The following is a 23,889-nucleotide window of genomic DNA, read 5'->3' on the forward strand; positions in this document are numbered from 1 at the left end:
TCCCCCATATTAAAGCGTTGGATTACCTCATAAAGAAAGGGCCAGCTGACCCTGTCAAAAGCTTTTGCAGCATCGCAGGTTATTATAGACAATGGTTTTTCATATTCTATGGCAAGATCTACTGCGCCAATTAACTCATGGGTCAGATCCTATAAATGCCTCGCCTTCATAAATCCCTTCTGATCATTATGGATAATTGAACCGGCCATTCGCTCCAGCCTTGTATTCAGAATCTTGTATACATTTTATAATCACTGTTAAGCAATGATATCGGCCTATATGATTCACACAATCTGGGGTTTTTGTTTGGTTTGAGAAGAATGATTATAGTTGCCAAATCCCAGGAAGGAGGGATATCTTGTTTCAAAATATATACTGAGTTGAAAAGATCCAGGAGGATCGGGGCAAGGACTACCCTCAACAAAGCATACAGCTCATTAGGGATAGCATCAGGGCCGGCAGCCTTGCCCTTTTTCAAGTTCTTGATTGAGCCATGGACTTCTTCCAATGTTATAGGAGCCGATAATTCCTCTCTATTTTCATTACTTAACAGCGGGAGAGCTATATCACTGAAAAAAGCCGCTGTCTGTTCTTTATTTTGAATTAATTCGTCTGTATAGAGTTCCTGGAAAAACCGGACAAAGTCCTGCTCAATGTCGCTGTCTTCAGTGATGATATCACCCGTGACTTGATTTTTCAGGTCCTTGATGGTGTTCCTGGTTCGATCTGTTTTGGCCTTTCAGGCCGAAAGCTTGCCAATACCCTCCCCATATTCGTAGTTTACTAGTCTACTTGCTTCTCATCTCTTTTTCACCTTGAGTTCTAAGTAGTCCGCTAGCTTTGTCTTGGCCTTGGCAAGATCTGCTTCTAATAAAGGTTTTATATTAACATCTAAGGGTTGAGCCAAATGTTCTCGAATTTCTTTTATCCGATCTTCTAAAGAGGTATGTTTTTTTTTCCTTTTCTTGTTTTCCATGGCATTTTGGCCAATTAGCACACCTCTAAGATATGCTTTATACGTGTCCCAAACCTTATTTAAGGGGGCCGTATCGAGATTAAAGAGGAAAAACTCCTTTGTTTGTTTTATCGCACTCTCAACTATCGAAGATTCAAGAAGAAGAGATCGATTTAATGTCCAGCGCAGCTCTGGAGATTTACCAATAAGCTTAAACTGTAATCAAATTGCAGAATGGTCTGATAGATGTTCCAGGTTATGCTGGCTTGACTCTTGACGTCGAGTTGGTCACCTTATGGAGCTTTTTCCAAAAGTTGATCCAAACTCCTCTAAACTTGTGGAACTTCTTCCTGAAGTTTTTCTTGAGGGTTCAAAGTGTCCAAAACACAAATGCAAGGGTCTAGAAGCTCTGAGATGGTCCTTGGTAGTTTAGGACTACAGTTCCCACAATGCACCTGGCCAAATCCTTAAAAGTCCACTGGACACACTCCAGGCTGGGGACTTCTTGTGAGAGATGGTGCAGGTAAACTCTGTTTATCTGTTGCTTTCACGTAGTCCACTCATTAATCCTTTTAGGAGCAGGGCTAAGTCCTCAGGGCTGTAGTTCCAAGTGTGCAGCAGGAGCAGTGCTTCAGAGAGTAATCCTGTGTGGTGCAGACCAATGTACCAGTAGGGCAGTCCTTCTTCTCTTGGTAGTTTCAGGCAGCAGATGTGAGCTGCTATGCAGCTTTCACATATTTATCCAATGGTCTGGGGTGACAAGCAGGGGGCACTACTGTCCAATGAGGTGCAGGGTCCCACCCAAAAGCATGACTGCTTCTTCCAAAGTGTGGCATATTCTTGTCCCACAAAGCACTACACTTTGCACTGGTGTGGCTCATTTCCCTTAACACTCCCTTTACAGACCTCCTGCAAATTCTAATCCTGGGGCTGCTATCTGGCTGGGGGCACAGGAAGAGGGGGTAGGGCTGACAGGCATTCTTTAAAGCCCAGTTTGAGTTACCCAGCCCCCCTCCCTGGCCTGTTATTTGCAGCTACAGAGCTACTCCCATCAGATAACCTCTGTCTCTGTACGGGACACTTATCACCTCATCAAAGCAGTTTGGCTAAGCCTGTTAAGGCTAGCCAATCAGGAGAGTTTGCTAGAAGGCTGGAGTTTAGCTCACAGAAAAGAAAGTTCTATACCCCATTTTCTGTATTAGTAATAACAAATTCAACAGTGGCAAGTTGTTGGATTTATCATTACCAATCTTTTAAGACCTTGAAATCTCATATTAGCACACTCCTATCTATATTTACACTGTATTACAGTATCTCCTTGTTAACCTATGGAGCTACAATGATACAATGGGGAAAACAAAATTTGCAGTTTTTCCCTCACCAGAGCGTATAAAACATTGTTTATAATGTACCTGCTTACAATTACATGGCAGCTACTTCCCCCTCCCCCCCCCCCCCCGGCACCCAGGGGAGACCTTAGGGAAGGCTTCTATTTCAAAATAAGGTAGATTACCACTTTGGAAGTACCTTTAATTTCAAAGTTGATTTTGCATATAATTTACTTTTAAAGACAGTCTGCAAAGCAGGGCTGCCTTTAAAAATGACAGCAGGCAACGCAGCAGTGCACGCTCTAGTGCAGGAAATTTACTGGGCCTCTAAATCCCCCTACCCTATTATATACTAGGGACTTATAGGTAGTTTGATTCCTCCTTGCCTTATTATAGACTTGGGATTTACAGGGATCGGTATTTGCCAATTGTAATTATACCTGATTACTATATACCTTTTTAATCAAAGCACTGGCTCTCGGCCTGGCTAGCAGTGCCCAGTCAGAGTCAGTTACCCCCAGTTTTATTAAAAAAAATCAGGGCAAAAAGGATGACTGTCTCACAGAACCCCCCTACCATTGTTTTCATGTTGAGAAGCTGCCGGCAAGAGTTTGAATTCTCCCAACATAGTTTGTGTGCGCAGAGCAACTTTTGCAGGTTGACTCACTAAGAAACAACCACAACCCCCCGAAAGCTGATGTCTACTAAAACATTTTATTTCTAAAATGAGAAAGTGTCAAACTCTCTTTCGATGCTGGAGGTACAGTGTGGTACTTCTTCCCCTCATAATATCAAAAAGGTGTTCTCCCAATAAATGAATCACAAAAGAGCCATCCACCATTCCCCAAATGCCTTTGCAATATTTCCTCAAATCTATCTGTGGTAGTTACAACAAAACAAAAGCAGAGTGTTGCTTATTCAGAGAAAGCTCCAGCAATATAAATAATTAATTACCACATTGTATACAAAGAATGGCTACCATACTCTATAATACATTCTAACCATTGATCCTAATACAAAAATTGTGCTCTCCTAATAATTATTTCCCAAAAGGGCCTTCCACCACTCCAATGCCTATGCCATATGTTGGATCTAACATTTCAGTCTACCTTTTGCAGTTGCAACAAAACAAAAGCAGTGTCTCTTATTTAGAAAACTGTTTAGCTTTTAAATCATTACATTAACATGTGGTAGCTCTATCTCTCTATGTCCAGGAGGGAAAACTTTTAAACTTATTTTTCAGAAATGAGCAATGTTGGGCTAGAATTCAACGGGAGTGTGAGGGTCTCTATGCTACACAGACCACATATCTTCTGCCAACCATTTAAAAATTTACACTCCTAAGCAGATCACAGTATATGGGTCTATGCAAATTCTTTTTTTTTAACAAGTCGGAAGAATATAACTGATTATCTCCGATGCAAGGTTTTCAGAGCCCTACAAAATTAAAAAAAAGGGTGCTCTCTTTTTCTCACAATAATGTCATTTTTTTGGCTATATGATGCAGTTTTGCATCATATTGTGATATTTATGGTGGCCTCGTAAGGCTGCTGTCCATAATGGCCATAATGCAGCACTGGTTATTAAAACCTAATGAAATCTATATTCTGATTTTAGCCAAGCTCATTAATTCCGTCAATATTGTACAGTCTAAATCTACTTTTCCATGTTTACCAGGCATGCACAATAAAACCAAATGTGAACCTTTAACTCTTGCTGCAAACTTCGAGGCAGCAAAGCACCCTTTAAGTCCTGCTAGAGACAGCTTTAGCTGTCTGCCACAGCACGTGTCAGCAGCACAGCACCACAGAGTTTCATACCCTTTCAAAGTCATTCCTTACTTAAAGTGTTTTTCGCATGTTGGATCAAAACACAGAAGTATTGCACAGGTTTACATTTTGCACTGGTGATCAATAGAAAGGTTTGCTTCTGGCATTGTTTATTCTGTGTGAGACTGGACACCTATTGAACAGTAAGGTATTTAAAGCTCAAGTCTGGAAAAAACATCAATAAGGGCATTGACAGAGGAAGCCATTCTGCTCCTGGCTTTTGCTTTGCCCACTTCACACCATTCAAATACAGCCCTGGTAAAGATAAAGTACAACTGAAAGCAAGAGGATGTAGCTTAACAGCTGGAGTGGTCGCCCCCTTGAATCTGGGGAACCAGGTTCGAGTGTGGTGGGAGGCTCAAACATCTTGTTATTCTGGGCAAATTATTTAATCTACAGTGCCGAAAAATGAATTTCTTTGTCTGTCTGTAATGCAACTGGTGCTCATGTAAAGTGCTCAGATTCCTTCGGGGCGAGTTATCGCTATTTAAAACTGCCCAAAAAAACAAAAGGAAATAGCACCAGTGTGCAACAGGAGCGGCTAGCAACTGTGAGAATGTGTGGGGCGCAGCGTGCCGTAAACTCATCGATATATTGACTTTCTCCACTCCCCATTACTGACAATCAGGAAGGAATGTGGTTTACCTACTGCTTACAAATCCATGAGCTGCTGAAAGCAGCTCCAGGATTAGTTGGAGTAGGCTCATTTTGAGGCTGGGGACCTGTGCCTGCAATCCCTTGGCTGTTTTACAGCACTGGGATTGCAAGCTTTGAAGTGCGCATGACAGATTGGCCGGCGGTAGCCAGATTGGCCGGCTGTAGACAGCCGGCCAATCTGCCATGCGCACTGGGCTGTCATCCTGCAATAGGCAGGAATCTGTCTGCCCCGCCCCCACCATTACACTTGCACTGGCGGGGCCGGCAGCACACAGAGTAATAAAATGGTAATGACCATTTTATAATTCTGTGTGTACCTACTGAGCTCGCAGCAAGGGGGGCGACGCTCCTCCGCCTTAACGGAGAAGCCGTCGCTGGTGTGCAATCCGGACCTAGAGCCTCTTGGGCACACAAATGAACCCTAGCGTGGCTGCTTTCCAGGCACTATGCGTAAAAGGCTGCTACACAGTGAGAGTAGGGCGAAGTTTTCGGTATTTTGCTGTGGGGGAAACATCAGTTCTATGCCATATTATTCCTGGAAGAGAAACGATTCAAAATTAACAATTCACAAAGAAAATTTAAACAATTGTAGGGTACCACATATATGGTGCAAAGTGAAAGAAGGCAGCTAGTGAAAAAGTGTGGATCCAAATCATATACAAAACATTTAATGTAAGCGTGGTACTGGGATGAAAAGCCCCACTGCTGACACCTTTAGCCCTGTCCACTCTCACAGTTCACATGTGAGGATAAATGACATTTAAAAGGAAGTAAGTAACCCTTGAGTGCACTCTGAGCCTGTGGCGTGGAAGGAATGCAAGGGAGTGCTGGCATGACTGCTTTCTACGCAGCGTTGGCCTCATTTACAAAGAAATTACGTAGCGTGGCGTCGCAAGCCATTTTGGTATGCGGACCTGCGTCAGTTTAAAGCACAGGGATGCGTCGTATTAAAAGCAATACAAAGCATCCGTGTGCTATCCCCTGCGCTGGCGCACAATTGCCTTTCATGTGCCAGCGCAGACTCCCTTGTGTCATGTTGTATGGGTGCCTGTATTGCAGGAGGATTGTTTTTCTGCAGGAAGGGACACCTTCCCGCCCAAAAGCATTCATTGATGGCATTTTCCTCTTTCTAGCAGAATGCAGCATGCATAAAAAGAGGAGAAAACGAGGAGAAACAAAAGTATTTCTCCTAGTTGCCCCACTCCTATGCCTCCCTTGGGGAGGCGTAGGATTCTGATGCATTCCCAGCTTTACCAAACGTTCTAAATCAAGGAATGCGTCAGGTTCCATGGATGTTGCGTGGGAACACCCATAGCAACAACCATGGAACGCCCCTTTCAAGCAGAGTAATGCATGAAAGGGACCCATATTTACAAGGCCATGCAAAGTCACGCAGGGTGACTTTACGTGAACTTGTATGTATGGGTAGGCACACTGCGACCACGGTGCTTCAAAAAAAAAAAGTGACAACGATGGTGCAACGGCCTTGTGAATGGGGCCCTGAGTGTTAAGGGCTACTCATAGAAATGAAAAAAAGACACCACACTACAGAGGTAGCAAAGATTTTGACAATGTGGTATTTGAGTATGGGAGAGAGCAACTACCGTTGTCATTATTCATGCAGTGACCAGTTTACTGGTTTTGTTGCAATGAGATTATGTTTGAACACATGTAGGACCCAATGTACTACCAGAGAGGTCCTAAATATTGGGTGCTATTTGTGCACCGACTATTTGCGGCCTCTCTGTAATTTTGCGATACATCCTACGTGCTATTAGTTCACATTGTATAATGTCCAGCCGCAGGGGGTCGCAGTACGATACGCCTAACGCATATTCATTAGACACCCCGTGACTGGCTACAAACGCTTGGATGAAGGCCTGCAAGGAGCAGCAGAATACACTTCATGTTTTCCTTAATGAGGCGCTGCTGCTTTAAAAAATGTTTCTCGTTTGAGAAGGCGTTGGGGAATCAAGAGGCGTTCCACTGGACCACTGCCGCCTCCTCCTTGGGGCTCCCTGACACAATTGCTGTTTTGTTTCTCCCTCTTAGCCATCAGGTATAGGTAAATGGTTTGCAACAGATATGTTGTTGCAAATCATTGATACATCTCCTTGCAATTTGCCATTAAGAGGGGACACACTTTTTATTCCACCCTTCCCCCACTCCTCAATTACGATTAGAAATGAGTCCCAAAACTCCTTTTGTGATTCAGTAAGGCTATTCTGAATCAATATTGGGATTCAGCAAATTGTAAATGTTATTTTGAGGCAGGAAAGCACATGATTTTGCAAATCGCAGGGTTTGTGACCATCAAAAATAAAATGGACCTTTAGTTCTCTCCGCATTTTTACGGCGTGAGATTCATTATTGTTACTCCTTATTATTTCCACAGAAATTCTGTCCCAACGCGTTTCCAAATAAATCTTCTAGACCAACGGCCGTCTTTTATCAACTCCAGACGGTGAGCCTAGTATTCATAGGTCCATTTTATTTTTTAGTCTTCTGTTGATACACAGTTACAATTTCTGTTCTTATATGCTTTTACAGGTTCATGATCTAGCAAATTTCCTTCGAACATTTTGATTGCCAATCACGCATATCCAACAGGTATTTTATTTGACCTGAATAACGTGCTCCGTTTCGGTACAAAGTTTTCTTTATATACCTTACATACACTAGAATTTGCTTGTCCTTTGTTTCCTATGCAGAGGGCATTGTGGAGCTGTCCTTTGTAAGTGTGTTGAATATCTATTTTCCGTGTCTACTACAACCACAATGGTGAAGGGTGCATGCAGCGTGTATACATCACATTAGCCTTGTTTTAGATTTAACAGACATTTAAGGTGCATCTATGTGAATATAGTCTCCTTCTTTTTTCTTGCAGAAAACCCCTGACGAAGGGACTTAAAGTCCCGAAATGCATTGGGTACTAGTGCCGTAATAATTTTACGGCACATTAAGCATTTTGCAATGTGAATAAATCATTTAAAATTGTATAATAATGTTTTCACATTGAGAATTTCATTTGTAAGATACACATGTTTAGATTTTGTGTATGATGTATAACACTATGTTCTAAATTACAATAAATTGAATCGTATGTTTGAACTACCACTAGCTGTGCCGGTTACAGTCCTATTCACCTCCATGGGTCTAGGTCCCTTGACTCTTCTTAATAAGGCAGTAGTGTGGGTATAAAGCTTGGCAGAAGCTACCAATCGGCTCAGTGTGCATTGTCATGAGATAGTAGCCAAACTCATGGTACAATAGTGGCACTTTCCATAGCTCATATCACAACTAGAATTGTTTCTAGGCAACTTAAATATATAGGAATCACTAATTCCCCAGCTAAAAGGTCCTCGGTTTATCAACCTCCTATTCATGAATGGCTAAATTGGCCTGTCATGACTTGAAAAACTCTTGCGAAATGCCAAATGCGCCTCAAGGCTTTGCTAACGGTGAACTATGCGCTATACAAATTTAAATAACATCAAGTGTGAGGTGTCCACAGGCTGCACTCAGATTCTGCTGCATGCTCTTTAAACCGCTGAGCTGTTTTAAAAACAATAAAAAAAAAATCACCAATCTATGGAGATCACGGTTTAGAATTTGGACATGTGATTGGCTGTTAATGGTATACACTAGTGGCTGTCCTTCAAAGATGGATCAAAAATATACATAAAACAAGTGGACCGTCTATTTTTCATTAAAGGAATATATGAGGAAAGACTGCAAATGTTCTAGATGTGATATCTGTATTGTGAAATATGACAAAAAAAATTATTATTCTGTGATAAAATAAAATATGAATACGAACCATTAATCACAGCAGTTCAGAACAGTTTTTTCCAGCATACCTGTTGAAATGATTAAGTCAAGTATGACTATCCAACAGCCAATATAATTCTGTTGTTGATAAAATAGTAGCTTGAATTCATCCCTTATGGGCCATCTTTTCTATTGTATTGTCTTCAGTTTAAGCCTAGTCCACAGAGGGTGAGTGGGCTTTCCCCTTTGTTATATACGAGCTGTTTAAGTTTACATCACTTTGATGTTTGCAGCAGGTCTAAAACTACCCTCAGTTTTTTCATCGAGGTTTGAGCACACTGCTCTCCGCCACAGGCAGATTGTTAAATTGAGCCGGTGTCTAGCAGGATGTAGGAACAGGTGTATTGCAGATTGGCAGGAGACCAGAATTCTACTTGGGATCTGCAGCACCTTTTTGTGCAGAAGTCACTGAGAGGGATTGGAGTTGCAGCTGGTTGCACGTCACAGGGCAGGAGGCATCCTCCCTGCATCTACTTCAGGCAGGCTGGAGTCTCTGCAGGATCTTGCGCTGCAGAAAACTCTTTCAACTTCGCTTCTACTGCAGTAAGTTTGGGATTCCTGCAGGATACAAAGGTACAGGAAGCAGTGTCATGCTCAATGTCCTAGTGCAAGAAGGCTGAAGTGTCTCCTGGGTCACCCATTACAGGAGACCTTGCCTTCTTGGCTGCTTCTACTGCAGGAAGGCAGGAGTTCATCATTCAGGACCTCACAGTGCAGGAGTAAGGTGTCACCCTGACTTCCTCTACTGCAGGAAGTTTACAGTTCCTGCAGGTTCTCGGCATGCAGAAAAGTGGGAGTTTCTGTAAGATCTTGGAGTGTAAGATGCAATGTCATCCTTGTAAACTGTACTGCAGGAACGTTTGGGTTCCTGCAGTCTCTCACAGTGCAAGTGCAATTGAACCCTCATTGCCTCTACTATGGTGAGCCTGGGGTTCTTGCAGGATCTCATAGTACAAACAGAGGAGTCATCGTCACTGCTTCGACTGAAGGAAGGTTGGAATTCCTGCAAGATCTTAGGATGTTTTTTGCTTCTTCTTCTATGGCAAATGTCCCTGTGTCTTGCCTGTCACTGGGGCTAAAAATTACGCAAGCATTGGCAAATCAAGAAAGGCCTGATATAATGCAAACACTGGCATGCACACAAGCTGTATGTATGCATTAGCATGTTAAAGCAAGGCATCTGAATTTGCAAATGGTTGTTACATATCCAGAGACAAAACTCACAATTGTTGCTAGGGCCAAAATATGAGTCGTATTTGGTAATGCTTAACACAACAAAACAATGGTATATGTCATAGATTATTCTCACTGAGATCTCTATAACTCATTCCTGTAGTCAGGGCCAACATTAGGGCGCTGCCCTGGAGGGGGGCACTGACCCTATGAGGGACGCTGTGTTTAGTAATAACTTACAATTAAAAGGCACCTGCTGCAGAGTTCCTTGTGCATCCAGCTTTCAGGCAGCAATAAAAATGTCAAGATAACGCTTGTGATGAATGTTCCCGCTAGAGAGTAAGATGGAGTTTTGTCTAGTGGCAGTTTTGACTTAGCATAAAGTAGCGCAGAGGGTTAATATGCCTGCTGCAAATGAACAGATCTACATTTTTTGTGGCTAGCTGAGTGGATTAGTAAACCCAGCCTTTACCAGCGCTTTAAAACAAATTAAATGTATGTGAGAGAGGTGCTATGGAGAGATGAAGGGCACTTTTGCCAGGTAGTAGTGAGGGAATCCGAGCAGCAGGTCATGTAGGGTGGGGTGGGGGGGGGGGGGGGTGGGGAGGTGGGTGCCAAAAAAAGATTGTCGCACCAGGCGCCTCCAATGCTGAAGGCGGCTCTGCCTGTAGAGAGTGAGCACAGAACAATGATCGTCTTAGGCAAGTGAAACAGGCCTTTTGGATGAAAATGTAACTGTGAATATAACAATAATGCTGTGTAATGCAATTTCACGCTCACACAAACACTGGCAAAGAACTGAGAGAGCCAATTTTACTGTATTATTTTCCTATATTTTTTTATAATTCTAATATTAGTTTCTGTAAATGTTGCATTCTTATGAAATGCATCTACTGAATACGATTTCAAGGGTGTTACAGTACATTAACTTTTCATTTCCTTGCATATTTTATGCCGCATTCCAGGAAGAATCATGTTTTTAGGTTTTGCATCTGTAGCCATTGTTTCTCGTTTCAACCTATACACACTGCACTTGAGATTAGCTCTTTGCTCATGAATTGAGCAATGAATTGAATACCCTGTACAAAATAAAAAACCATTGCAAGACGCTGCTCAGTTATTCCCTCAGGGTTCGTCGGGGTCTTGGTGAACCTACAAGTCCTATATAGCCCCACAACCAGAAAGGTTCAGCGGATGTAACGGTATATTGCTTTGAAACAGCTCTCATAATTTGAAGAAGTTACAGGTGAAAACGTTGGCATAAATGGCTGCTTTTTTCAACTAATTTTCAATTTTTCCTATATTCAACTGTTAGTTTGAAGGATCTACACAAATGACCCCTTGCTAAATTCTGAATTTTGTCTACTTTTCCAAAAATGTATAGCTTTCCAGGATCCATTATTGCTTTCATACCCATTTCTACCATTAACTGGAAGAAGGTTGGAAGCATGAAAAATAGCAAAAATAGTCCCAGACAAATGCCAAAACTGTGTAAAATTTGTTGGTTTTCTGACAAAAGTCTGCTTGTCCCTGAAAGCTGGGACGATGGTGATTTCAGCACCACAACCCCTTTTTTGATACCATTTGCAGGGAAAAAACCAGACGCTTTCATCTGTAGACCTTTTTTCCCATGTTTCGCAAAAAAATAAAAATTTGCTGTATTTTGGCTCATTTCTGAGTCCCCTCCAGGGGAATCCACAAACCCTGGGTACCTTTAGAATTTTCATGATTTTCGAAGAAAAGGAAGCAAATTTGTTGTGGATACCTTATGTGGTCAAAAAGGTACAGGGGCCTAATCACAAACTGCCCCAAATAGCCAAAAAAGGGCTTAGCACAGGGGGGGAAAGGCCTAGCAGCGAAGGGGTTAATGTATATGACAGATACCTGTTGTTAATTTGATGATTTTCCTGACCAGAAGCTCATGGTTGCAAAGTTTTTTAATCTGTATCATCTACCTCCGATTGCAAAGAACTATTTTGTTTTACAGATCAAAGTCAATATTAATTAGCTGACTGTCTTTATTACTTCTGGAAGTAATTGGTTACTGTTACAGATATAGAAGGACATTCATTGCTACATACAGGTGCCGGGTATTAGCTCAGACTGTTAGGGTGACTTCTTCTACAACACACAGGATGCATTTAGAGCCATGATAATAAATATTACCATCACAACACATCATTAGCATATTTATTTAGGACATAGAAAACAAGAAAAAATCATTAAACTTGTGAAAGTGAATATGAAGTTTGTGTTAAAGCCTCTGCCTCTCTGTGATCGGGTGCAGCAGCGTCTCCTCTGCTATGGCAGAGAGGCATCGCACCCCCCCAAAAAAGGCAGGAGAGAAAATATAAAATGATACTCGTTTTATTTTTCGTTTCCTGACGAGTCTTAGGGGCGGGACATGGTGGTGACAGGCACTGAGGGGAGTGGTAGTGCACTCCCATCACTACGCATGATGGTTTGGCTGTCTATGTCAGGCCAGCCAAACCTTCATCAGCAGTGAAATCTCTCTCCAACGCAGCCAGGATGGACAGAGCAGGCACAGACTCACAGTCTGACCTGGGGTGCAAATCGAGGGTGCTCAGGCCAATCCTGAAGCTGCTCTCATGTGTGATGTTACAACGCAAACATTTACAACGCATGCCTTTACAATGCAGTTTTTTACCACAGTAGGGTAAGTGTTGGCTAGTGTAGGGGTAAAAATTACTATTCCCACTCCAGTGAGTGCTCAGTAGGGTAAGTGTTGGATAGTGTAGGGGTAAAACTTACTATTCCCCATTACTTACCTTACCTTATAATGCGTTGTAGTGACATGCGTTGTAATGACATGCGTTGTAGTGACATGCGATGTAATGGCTGTGTTGCAGTGGCATGCAATGTAAAGGCTGTTGCGTTGTAAACGTAGTGCGTAGTAATAACTGCATTGTAAAGGTTGTTTCCCCGTGTGAGAGCAGCTTCAGGATTGGCCGCAGGGCATTCTGGGAGCCTGTGCCTTCCTGAAGAGGAGCAGAAGAGTGCGACGGGGACGGCTGCAGGTACATTTTATTAATGTTTTTTTTTTTTATTCCCCCCATGTCCCCTAGTGCCCCTCCTCCCCACCTCCATTCCCCCCCCTCCCCCCCTCGCTCCTCCAGCAAACCAGCCACTCCTGATCCGGTGAACTGAAACAGGCAACTATTTGCCATTGTTTCATCCCACTTTTAACAAAAGATATTCAAGTGCATCTGCTCTATTCATAATTCTCTGGTATCCTGAGCTTGATGGTGCATTTGTGGACACCTACGAGACATCGAGTTACTGTATGAGAAACTGCAGCCTTATTATAGGAAGGACATATGTCACAGGGACCTCTTGTAACAACCTAAGGTACTGGAGCCTGCAATGGAAAAGGATTTGTGTCAGAGTCCAAGAACCTCTAACAATTACTGAAGCTACTGCTGTCGCAACAGAAATGATGTCCGACTCAAAGGACCACTAGTAACAACCTAAGGTATTGCACTGTGCTTCATAAAATATTTGCTTTTAACTTCAGGTACCTCTAACAAGGTACTTCAGCCTATTACAGAAAGGATTTTGTTAGAAATGGGGTTTCTGGTTGGCTCTGGTATGCACCTTAGCCAGGCAGAACCCACCACTCTAGTCAGGATAAGGGACACGCAAGATAACCCCTGCTCACCCCCTTGGTAGCTTGGCTTATCCCAGAGGTAATGTGTAAAGTGTTTGCACAACACACACACACACCAGTGACACACCAAATACACCACAAAGGAGACTCCACACTAGGTTATATAAAAATATCCTTTGTATTATACATAAAACACATTAGATCACAATCACATAAATCACTTTGCCAACTAGGCAAGTGTCATAATAATGCATAGATCATAAATCACTGTGCCATAAGGCAATTGTCATAAAAATAAAAGATAGTGCACAATATCAAGGACTTATAAGTTGCACATGTCATAAAAAGTATCCTGAAATCATTTATGCATAACATCACAGTTAGTGCAATAAAGCAATACTTCTAGATTGCACCTATCATGAAAACATCATAGCATGGAACAGAAATGCAGTAGTTATAGGCAGAGCTAAAACACAAATGCGGACATCTGAACGAAATGTCCCCAACAGTGAGAGGCAGCTGCCCACAGACACATGGCGCATCCGCTTAGAGAAATGTGGCGGGGCCCAGCCACTCTGCTCAGGCCAGTGAGGCCAGCCATGCACCACCATAATGCCAGCAATATCAAAATGCAGTACTTTACTAAAAAAAATGCCCCCATTGGAAGTGAGACCTCAATGGGGCCCCCGCATGTAAAAACTGCCAAGCGCAGCTGCCTGGGACCTTGTGAACCGTTGTGGAACAAGGCGGCCTTCTAAAATGATTGCAGCAATGTTGTAGGGTGTCTGTAACCATCCGGGGCCACTGGGAAGAAATGACTACTTCCCCCAGAGCTGCACCGACCTCCGCTGAGGCCGAGCCGCCTGCACAGCAACATGGGATGACGGCAGGGTTCCTCTGCTTTCCTCACCTCTTTGCTCTTGACGAGACCCACAGCGGATTCCCGGGTGCCATCCTCCTGTTCTCCAAGGCGGGAGGTGGATGATTAGAGACGCGAACCTCCGATTCCTTCCGGTGTGGCGGGTTTCTGTTGAGGATCTCTGGTTACTACGGCAACTGATAGGGGCCACGCCCAGGCTTCCTTCCTCAGCGCAGCCTTCCTGGCAGATGCTGGACAAATGCTCCTCACGCCGGTTCTGCACAGCAAGGGGCCACTTCAGCAGAGCCCCTACTGTAAGTTAAATTGGTTCCTCGGCACACGTAGTGCAGCGCTGGTCACGCACTTTCACTTTTAGACACAAAAAATGACGATGGAGGCAATCCTAAAGCACTCCACATGCTCTGGACTGCCAAACAAAGCGCTCCTCACACAGTTTCCCTGTTTCTTCCAAACCAAAAGGTACCAGGACAGTCCAGTCCTTTTTGTGCTACAGGCAGGAGCAACAACTGCAGGCAGTCCTACCCCACACAAGTCATGGGCAGCGCTTCTCACACAGCTTCTGCAGCCCTGCTCCCAGGCAGGTTATTTACGATCCAGCAAGGATCTTTTCTTATGAAGTCTTTGATTTCACTGAGACTTCCAACAGGAAGCAAGCACACACAAGCAGAATACCACAGCAGGGCAAAAAGAGTCGGTCCTTTTTCTCCAACACAGACCGAAGCAACAACTGCAGGCTAACCCACCCCTCACACAGAAAAGGCAACGCTCCTCACACAGTCCTTCCGCTCTTCCTCTTGGCAAGTCCTCTTGTTGCTTTAAGTAATCTAAAGTCTTGGGTTTCAAGGTCTCATACTTAGAACAATAAGAAAATGGGTTATCTTTGTGATAGAGTGTCCGAGCTCAGTCCAAACCAGTTCTGTCCTCCCTCGTCCAGCATGACCACAGGAAGTGGACACAGCATTGTGCAAAGGAGACACAGCCTAGTCAGGTGCTAGTGAAACACCTCCCACCACTCTAAATACAGACCAGGTCTATTCAGCCCAGCAATGAGTCACCCAGGCAAGGCAGAACACACCTCAACCCCCCTTGTGACTGTCTAGAGTGAATGCACATCCCCAGTTCCTGTCACTCCAAAACCAGATGCAAATTACACAAAGAGTCAGGGGCACATAGAATGGTCAAGTAAGGAATGCCCACTTTCTAAAAGTAAAATGAACAATTGATGGACAGAATTCAGAACAATGTCATACATTCACCAGAGTACAGAGATCTGGGCCTAAATCCATAGTTTTTTTGCTCACCATGCCATTCCACTATGAACCCAGCCATATGCAAATCAGTCTTGACCATGTCCCCCATGGGAACAGTCCAGCCCAAACTGCCAAGCCAGGTCCTCCCTGGACTGGAAACAAGCATCCTAGGACCAGTTTCGATGTTTCCCCCCTCATCAGCCAGGATAGGTTGACTCCAGTAGCAAATGCCTAATTGAAAAGCTACCTTTACTAAAAGGTGTGTTAATAAATTCTGAGTTCAGAGAGCCTAAATTCAATTTCTCTATCTTGTCCCAGTGGAAAGTTACACTTGTAAGATGTTACAAGGCAGCTCCAATTATAGCCTATAGGACAGACATCCTTTCAACAGTGAACAACGAAATACACAGTATTTCACTATCAGGACATGTCACACACACAAGTACATGTCCTACTTTCACCTACACTGCACCCTGCCCATGGGGGATACCTTGGACCTACCGTAGGGGTGACTTACATGTAAGAAAAGGGAAGGTTATTGCCTGGCAAGTGGGTGTACTTGCCGGGTTAACATGGCAGTTTAAAACTGCATGCGCAGACACTACAGTGGCTGGTCTGAGACACATTCACAGGGCTACTCATGTGGGTGGTACAACCAGTGCAGCAGGCCCACTAGTAGCATTTAATTTACAGGCCGTGGCACACTCAGTGCACTTTACTAGGGACTTATCAGTAGATCAAATATGCCAATAATGGATAACCAATCCTATTACAATTTATACAGAGAGCATATGCACTTTAGTACTGATCAGAAGTGGTAAAGTGCACAGAATCATATAGCCAACAAAAACAAGGTCAGAAAAATAGGAGGCAAAATGTTTGGGGATAAACCTGCAAAAAGGGCCAGTTCTAACAGATTTGCTCCTGTTTCCAGGAACCTCCAATAATGATCAAATGTACGGCCGTCTGGTACAGAAAAGGATTTGCTTCTGACTGACTCCAGGGAACCTGTTACAGAAAGGATTTGTGGCAAATTTCAGGGACCTCTAGTCACTACCTAAGGTACAGATTGCCTGCTACAAAAAGGTCTTAAGTGTGATTGGAGAGATCTCTAGTACCAAGCATTAGTAAACCTGATAGGTTGGGCTTGCATTTCCATTTACTAGCCAGATTTATTGGCTTTGCCAATACTTGTTTTGCAAATACTTGTTTTAAAAACAAGCCCCACTTGCTTTGCCAATTCTTGCTTACTGTGGTTTTGTTTCATGGCAATGACTCTATCAGTTCCATGTAAGCGATTAGTGCTTGAAGATTAGGGTCATAATAAGTATTTGACCCTGGGACCGTAAAGTAGCTTCAATGGGCTCAGAATATATGTTAGGTTCACATACATGCACAGGAAAACCCTACCCAACAGCTGGACTTCAGAGAAGATATGTTTCCCTTATGAGATGGTAGCCATCTAAGATCTCCCACCAGAGAGAAAAGGGACCTGGGACTGATTGTGAAGCCTGCTGGCATCAGCAGATAAAATATTCTGGTGAATGGACTGTATTTTTCAGCATCAGTGAGTTTTTACATATATATATATATGAGGATTCTTAGGGGCCAACTAGCCCACCTGTTACCTCCAATAAGCCCCACATAGTGGGATTGCTGAGAGGTGCTCGGGGGCCATGCCCCTTCTTCCAAAACTCTGCAAACACACCTGTCAGTGGGGCTATGAGGTCCCTTTATGTCCTGAGGGCCTTAGGACGTACGTGGACTTCATCCACCAAGCAGGAGGCGCGTTTACAGAGTGGTGGAGAAAGGGCGCATGGCCTCTGACCACCTCTCAGCAGTCCAGCTGTGTGGGGCTTACTGGAGGTAACAGGTAGGCTAGTCGGCCCCTAAGGACCCTCAGCAGCCAAGGGGACTTCATTCCCCAAACAAGAGCGCACCAGGAGACGCGTTTGAAGACTGGTGGAGAAAGGGGGCGTGGCCTGCTATCAGAACTCATCAAACCTGCTGTGTGGGACTTACTGGAGGTAACAGAAGGGGTAGTAGGCCCACAAGGACATCCTTGGGGCCAACTACCCCTCTTGTTACCTCCAGTAAGTCCCACACAGTGGGATTGCTAAGAGGTCTTCGGAGGCAATGCACACCTTTCTCCACCTCTCTGCAAATGCACCTCCTGGTGCACTACTGGTTGGGGGATGAAGTCCACTTCACTCCAGAGGGACCCTGGAGGCCAAGAAGCCCTCCTGGTAGCTTCTGTAAGTACTACGCAGCGTAATTCCTGAGAGCTGGTTGGAGGATCAGCCCCTTTTCTCCACCACTCTGCCAACACGAGTGCTAATTAAAAAACCTTTGAAATTCACTGAAAAAAACACAGGTTTCAGGGACATAATAGTTAGGAATAAGCATTTAAAAAACCTTAAAATTCAAGGAAAAAAAACACAGGTTACAGGAACGTTCTAGTTAGACTCACATTTCACTTGTACAAAACCTGTGAAATTCAGCCATTACAGTTAGCTGAGCTAACTATAACTCGCACCACTGCAATGTACTGCTGACGACGTCACATATTATATCACTCATGACATGGTCAGTCACATCACTCATGACATCACTGATGACATCTCAAATGACATCACTGATAACATAATCCTCATAATCTCTGATGCAGCTACTCACACACCAAAATAACCTTTCATACAGCCACTCCAAATTTCAGACTACCATTCTCGAAACCATAGACACACCAATAACAGTTAGTACATACCCACTCACTAATTCATAGGTCTACACACACACATCCACTCACTCACCCATACAGCCACTCATACACCCAGTCACTCACCAATACAGCCACTGATATATCCACTCATACACCCATAGAGACACTCACACACCACCACTCACCCATGGAGCGACTCACACACTCAAGACCTGGCTTTTCGAGCAGTAGCAGTCCCCCCCAGCGCCTTGAGACCCGCTCGGGTGAGTAGCGCGCTCTACAAATATTCTTGATTGATTGATTGTCACTCACCCAAAGAGTCAATTACACTGCCACGTATTCCCCTATACAGTTATATATACACCACCTCACTTATTCATACAGATACTAACACATACTTACTCTCTTATACAAACACTGACACAAGCACACACTCATCCATACAGCCACTTTCACAATTATTAACTAACACATACAGTCACTTATATACTCCAACACTTACATATACTGCTTTTCACATATGCAGTTACTCAACCATACATCACTGAGGCATCCATTCAATCACTTACACAGCCATATGCACACTCACTCACCCATACAGCCCCTCGCAGATGCACTCGTGAACCCATACACCCAGTGAATCACCCACTCACACATCCATGCAGGGCGATCCACATCCCCTCACTGACCCACACAGACACGCAGGCACCCATACAGGTACTCAGACAACCAATCAATAACCCATATAGACACTCATGGAGCTACTCACCAACTCATGCACCCACTTACACATCAAGTGACAGACTGATACAGACATTCATACAGATTAGTCACTCACCCATACATTCACTGACACATGTATAATCACTCACTTATACAGTCAGTCACGTACCAACTGAATCATCCATACAGACACTCATACACTCACTCATTCTTCAATACACCTTGGCGTATAAATATATATATAACATTCTTAAACGTTTTAGAAACAGTCACTGGATGATGTCATCAGTGATGTCACTGACCATGTCATGAGTGATGTAATATATGACATCATCATCAGTGCATTGCCGGGGCACAAGTTTTAGTTACTTCAGCTAACTATAACGGCTGAATTTCACAGGTTTTGTACAAGTGAAATGTCAGCATAACTATAACATTCCTGTAACCTGTGGTTTATTCTGTGAATTTATAAATGCTAATTCCTAACTATAGCGTCCCTGAAACCTGTGGCTTTTTCAGTGATATATATACATTCCAAATATATCTCATTTATACCAATATTATGTTACTTTGAAGCTACATAGGAATAACCTTATGATGATGGTAACTGGAGAATAGAAATGCATCTACTAGTGCACTGGATGCTTATTTATGATGTTAGACTTTATTTCAAATGACAGTGTGAACATGGTTGATAGTTTTCTTGTGCCGTATTAGTTACTGCCACTTATTATTTTTTCCCTCTCTCCTCCAGTGGTATTTGCAGCCTGAGCTGCAATTGTGACCACAACTATTGCATCCTTCTTTATTCTGGTTGTGTTGGTGGATGAAAAAATGCTGATGTATCTCAAGCTTACATCAGTGGGCTGTCTGCACACACCCCTCTTGCCTTGTGAGTTTGGTGAGTGACGCTTTGCTTCCTTCCTCCTACTGCAAGTGAGGGCAGCACAGGTTTTTTTTTTAAAGATATTTTTTATTGACATTTCAATTATAATCTTATACATCATATTTGCTTGTATAAACCCAACATACATGTGTGTCCACTGACATTTTAGTGTCTACAGATGAAGAGAGGATGTGGCCTAATGGCTAGGGTGGTGGATCTCAAATCTGGGGAACTGGGTTCGAGTATCGGCAATGACGCTCAAAGTCCGGTGATTCTGGGCAAATCAATGAATCTCCCCGTGCCTAACAAAAATGAGTGTGTCCTTGTGTAAAGCAACTGGTGCTCATGTAAAGTGCTCTGATACCTTCGGGTCAAGTTCGCACTATATAAAACTCAGAAAAAAATATATATAGACATATCAGATGAGCAAGATGGCAGGTGTGAATCAAACCAGCTTACACCAGTACTAGCTTAATTTGCTTAAGCATATTATCATTGTTCTCAGCATCTGAGAAAAAATATCAGCAGTGCCAGCTATTTATTTATCCTTCCCTTGCTGCACTGTCATTATACCTGAGTGTGATTACCAAGGAGTTCTCAGTTGCATCAACCAGAAGAAATCATAATGAAATAAACATAAAACCAATAAACATCATGTTAACACTGTCCCTGGGGGTGAAGTGTGTGTGTGTGTGAGAATCGTCTGGTCTACTATTATATGTGAATATATGCCGCTGCTTGTGGGCAGCAGCTGACTTGTTCAGTTTGTGTGAAGCCCATGTCCAGTATATCAAGGTCCTAGGGGGGACCGGTGGAGGTCTGTGGAGGCCGCCCTGCGTGCGTGGAAAACAGGAATTCTGTTGGACCCATAGTGCAGGTTGTCCTATGTCTTGCTTTCAAGTCCCTTATTCTCCCTTGCCCCTACCCTCTCCCTCTACACCATCTGTATTGGGTCTCCCTGGGCTGCCCACTCCATCTCCAGGGTCACCAGGTTCTGAGTCTATGTCTTCCCAGTTTGCCAAAATCTCCTTCCATAGTTAGGCCAACGGGTACTTACATATTCCCCTGGCATCTTCCCTCCAAGTGCAGCACAGTTCTTCAATAACAATGCTTTCTTTGTGGCACTCTCCACCATGGCCTTACCATCAAAAGTGAGACCACCTGCTAAGAAATGATTCCCAGTTGGGAACTTATCAATCAACCTTTCTTCTCTGAAGATAAGCATCCCAAGATAGACTGTTATATCCCCTCAGACGATTGGGTATCCCAATTTTCAAGGACCTTGACCAAGATGCTTGTAATTCACTTTCCCCAGTTGTATCTCACTTTGCTCCAGACTGTACATATTTCCATGCTAATTCTATTTATGTATGTGATGTAGCACTGACCATTATTAAGAGCCCTGCCGGTAAAGCACCCAACTCAGTTGGTATTCCTATAGACTTCTTCAGACAAAATCCAACATTCTGCGCCTCTATACTGACAAATGTGTTTCGCACTGCAATTAGAGCCAACATTCCAAGCCCCTGGATGAAATCCACTATTGTCCCTATCTTCAGAACGGGCGATAGAAGTCAACCTACATGCTATCACACAATCTCCTTCTTAGATTCCTTTGCCATGACCCTAGGGAAGGTGATCTTCCAAAAATTGGAAGATTGGGAGGAGGAAAGAGGCTTCCTTTCAGAATTACAATGCGGCTTTTGCCCAGGCATGGGCACAGTCGAACAGTCCCTGAACCTGCTCACCAGAAAGTATGTTAAGGCCAGTTGAGGTTCTCTCTATTTAGCCTGCATTTTTTTGTAAACAGATTTTATTGCCTTTTCAAATGACATGGTCAAACAAAACTCGTGTATCATTCGGATTGCTCGTGAACCCCAAGGGAACAGGTTAACACACTAACCCCATGTTTACAACTGCAATTGTACAGCAGTATCTCTTTTAAGACAGAAGGGTAAGAGTCATTGTAGTCCCAGGGTCCGCCTTAAGGCTGCTGCCTTCCGTCGACTGCCTCGCAGTACAGTGAGGCCTCTCCTCAGGGTTCATCGTGTAGCACAGCTCGTCCCATGCAACTCCCCCCCTCCCTCCCCCAACTCCCACCTTACCCCACCCCCCAGGCATGCCGCTTGTCCTCAGATCGATTATGCACAGTCTTAGGGCCATCCCATAGTACAGATCCTGTGTCATTCCATGTAGTGTGTATCAGTGGCAGCACAGTGTTGGGTGAGTAATATAATAGTCAGACCCACAGCAGGATCAACAATCGGAGACATTAAAAGCGCCAGCCAGTCAATCACCCCTAGCAGGGCCCTCTCCATCTACGTCTACCTCCTCGTTATCAGTAGGGCGTCTCAGGAGGTCTACTAATGCCACCCACGCTCACGCTGCCTCCAGCGTATTCTCATTCCCTGTCCTTTGGGCCATTTGTAGTCGGAATGTCCCCTCACCCTCCGCCCATTTCACAAATTCCCTCGTCCATCTAGTCATGCTAGGACCGCGGTTTGTCTTCCAATGGCTGGTGATCTCTCTTTTAGCCAGTACCAGTCCCAAATCTATAAACTTGCTTGTGACCTTATTCCTGGCTGTGTGTGGGAACCAGTGTAGTAAACACCATCCTGGGGTCAGTACCACTTCTCTCTCCAATATAGTCGCCAACTTTTCTGTGAACCCTTTCCAGAACTCTCTCAAAGTGTGGCATTCCCAGAACATATGTAAAAACCCTGCCCCCTCCACAGCACAGCGCGGGCAGGCAGCCGAGCCAACAAAATACTCATGAATCTTGCTCCGGGTGAGGTATGCCCTGTGTAGCACGTAAAAGTGGATCAACTGGAATTGCGCACTCCTGGAGTTCTTCCAAGCCCTTTTAACAAGCTCCCCCCATGGTTTCTCATCTATAACTTTTCCTAGGTCTCCCTCCCACATGGTAGGCAAGGCTATCAAAGGCGGGCACATTTCCTGCGTCAGACGCCAATACAGACACGTAACCGCCTTAAAGGTTCCAGCAGCAGTCACCATGTATTGACAGACTGTGGAAGTTGGGGGTTCTGCCATCCCCCTGCCAGTGTCTTCTGATGGCTTTCGTCAGAGCGGCATGGAGAAGAAAGTCTCCTCTCTGGAGGTCATGTCGCTCCAAGAGATCATTGAAGGGGAGTAATGTATTCTCCTCGTATAGGTCCCCTATTGTAGAGATTCCTACCTCTTCCCATGCCTGCAATCTGCGCCAATTTCCACCGTGGGGCAATTTCTCACACATGGCCAGGGGAATGTCTGGGGCATATGGGCAACGTATTTGCGCCTGTCGTAGGTATCTGTTCCAGCACTTGCGTACCGTATTCAGGTCGGAGGGGGCTGAGTGATCTCTCATGGGAAGTCACAGCACCACCCGAGATAGAAGCTGTAGGCTCGGATCGCTACCTCCCTGATCTCCCACGGGGCGGAGATGCCCCGCCATCCAGTTCGTGAACCACTGTAATTGTGCTGCAAGGTAATAGGCCTCAAATCTGGCACTGCAAACCCCACTTCCGCTCGAGGTCTCATCGTCGTTGTGAGTACCACCCTCCGTCTCCCAGAGCCCCACAAGAAACTCGTGACCATTGACTTGAGCTGAGTGAAGAATTTAGGGTGTATCCAGAGTGGGAGCGATCTGGAGTAATACAAGAAGCGAGGCAATGTCACCATCTTTAAAAGAGCCACTCTACCCGCTACGGACAGTGGCAGTGTCACCCCGAAGTCGAAGTTACCCTTGGTATTTCGTAACGCTCGCCCAATATTACTGAGCGATCTGAAGTAATACAAGAAGCAAGGCAATGTCACCATCTTTAAAAGAGCCACTCTACCCGCTACGGACAGTGGCAGGGTCCCCCCAAAGTCGAAGTTACCCTTGGTATTTCGTAACGCTCGCCCTATATTACCTCCCATGGGTAGGTATATGCTGGTGCCCAAATAAGGTAGGCATCCATCTTCCCATGTCACCCCGTCTGTTTCCGGTGGCCCAGCTCTATCCGAATGCGTTGGAAAGAGGCACGACTTG

The 23,889-nt window shown here is 44.2% G+C and overlaps 1 protein-coding gene across 4 annotated transcripts in view; it reads right to left on the reverse strand.

Annotated features, from left to right (window-relative positions):
* The window catches only part of LOC146812356 (delayed-rectifier potassium channel regulatory subunit KCNS1-like), a 235,291-nt gene that overhangs the window by 52,400 nt on the left and 159,002 nt on the right, over nt 1-23,889 (reverse strand). The gene's annotated exons all lie outside the window — the stretch shown is intronic.

The sequence above is a fragment of the Triturus cristatus genome, chromosome 7 (genome assembly GCF_964204655.1).
Source record: "Triturus cristatus chromosome 7, aTriCri1.1, whole genome shotgun sequence".
In the NCBI taxonomy this organism is placed as follows: domain Eukaryota; kingdom Metazoa; phylum Chordata; class Amphibia; order Caudata; family Salamandridae; genus Triturus; species Triturus cristatus.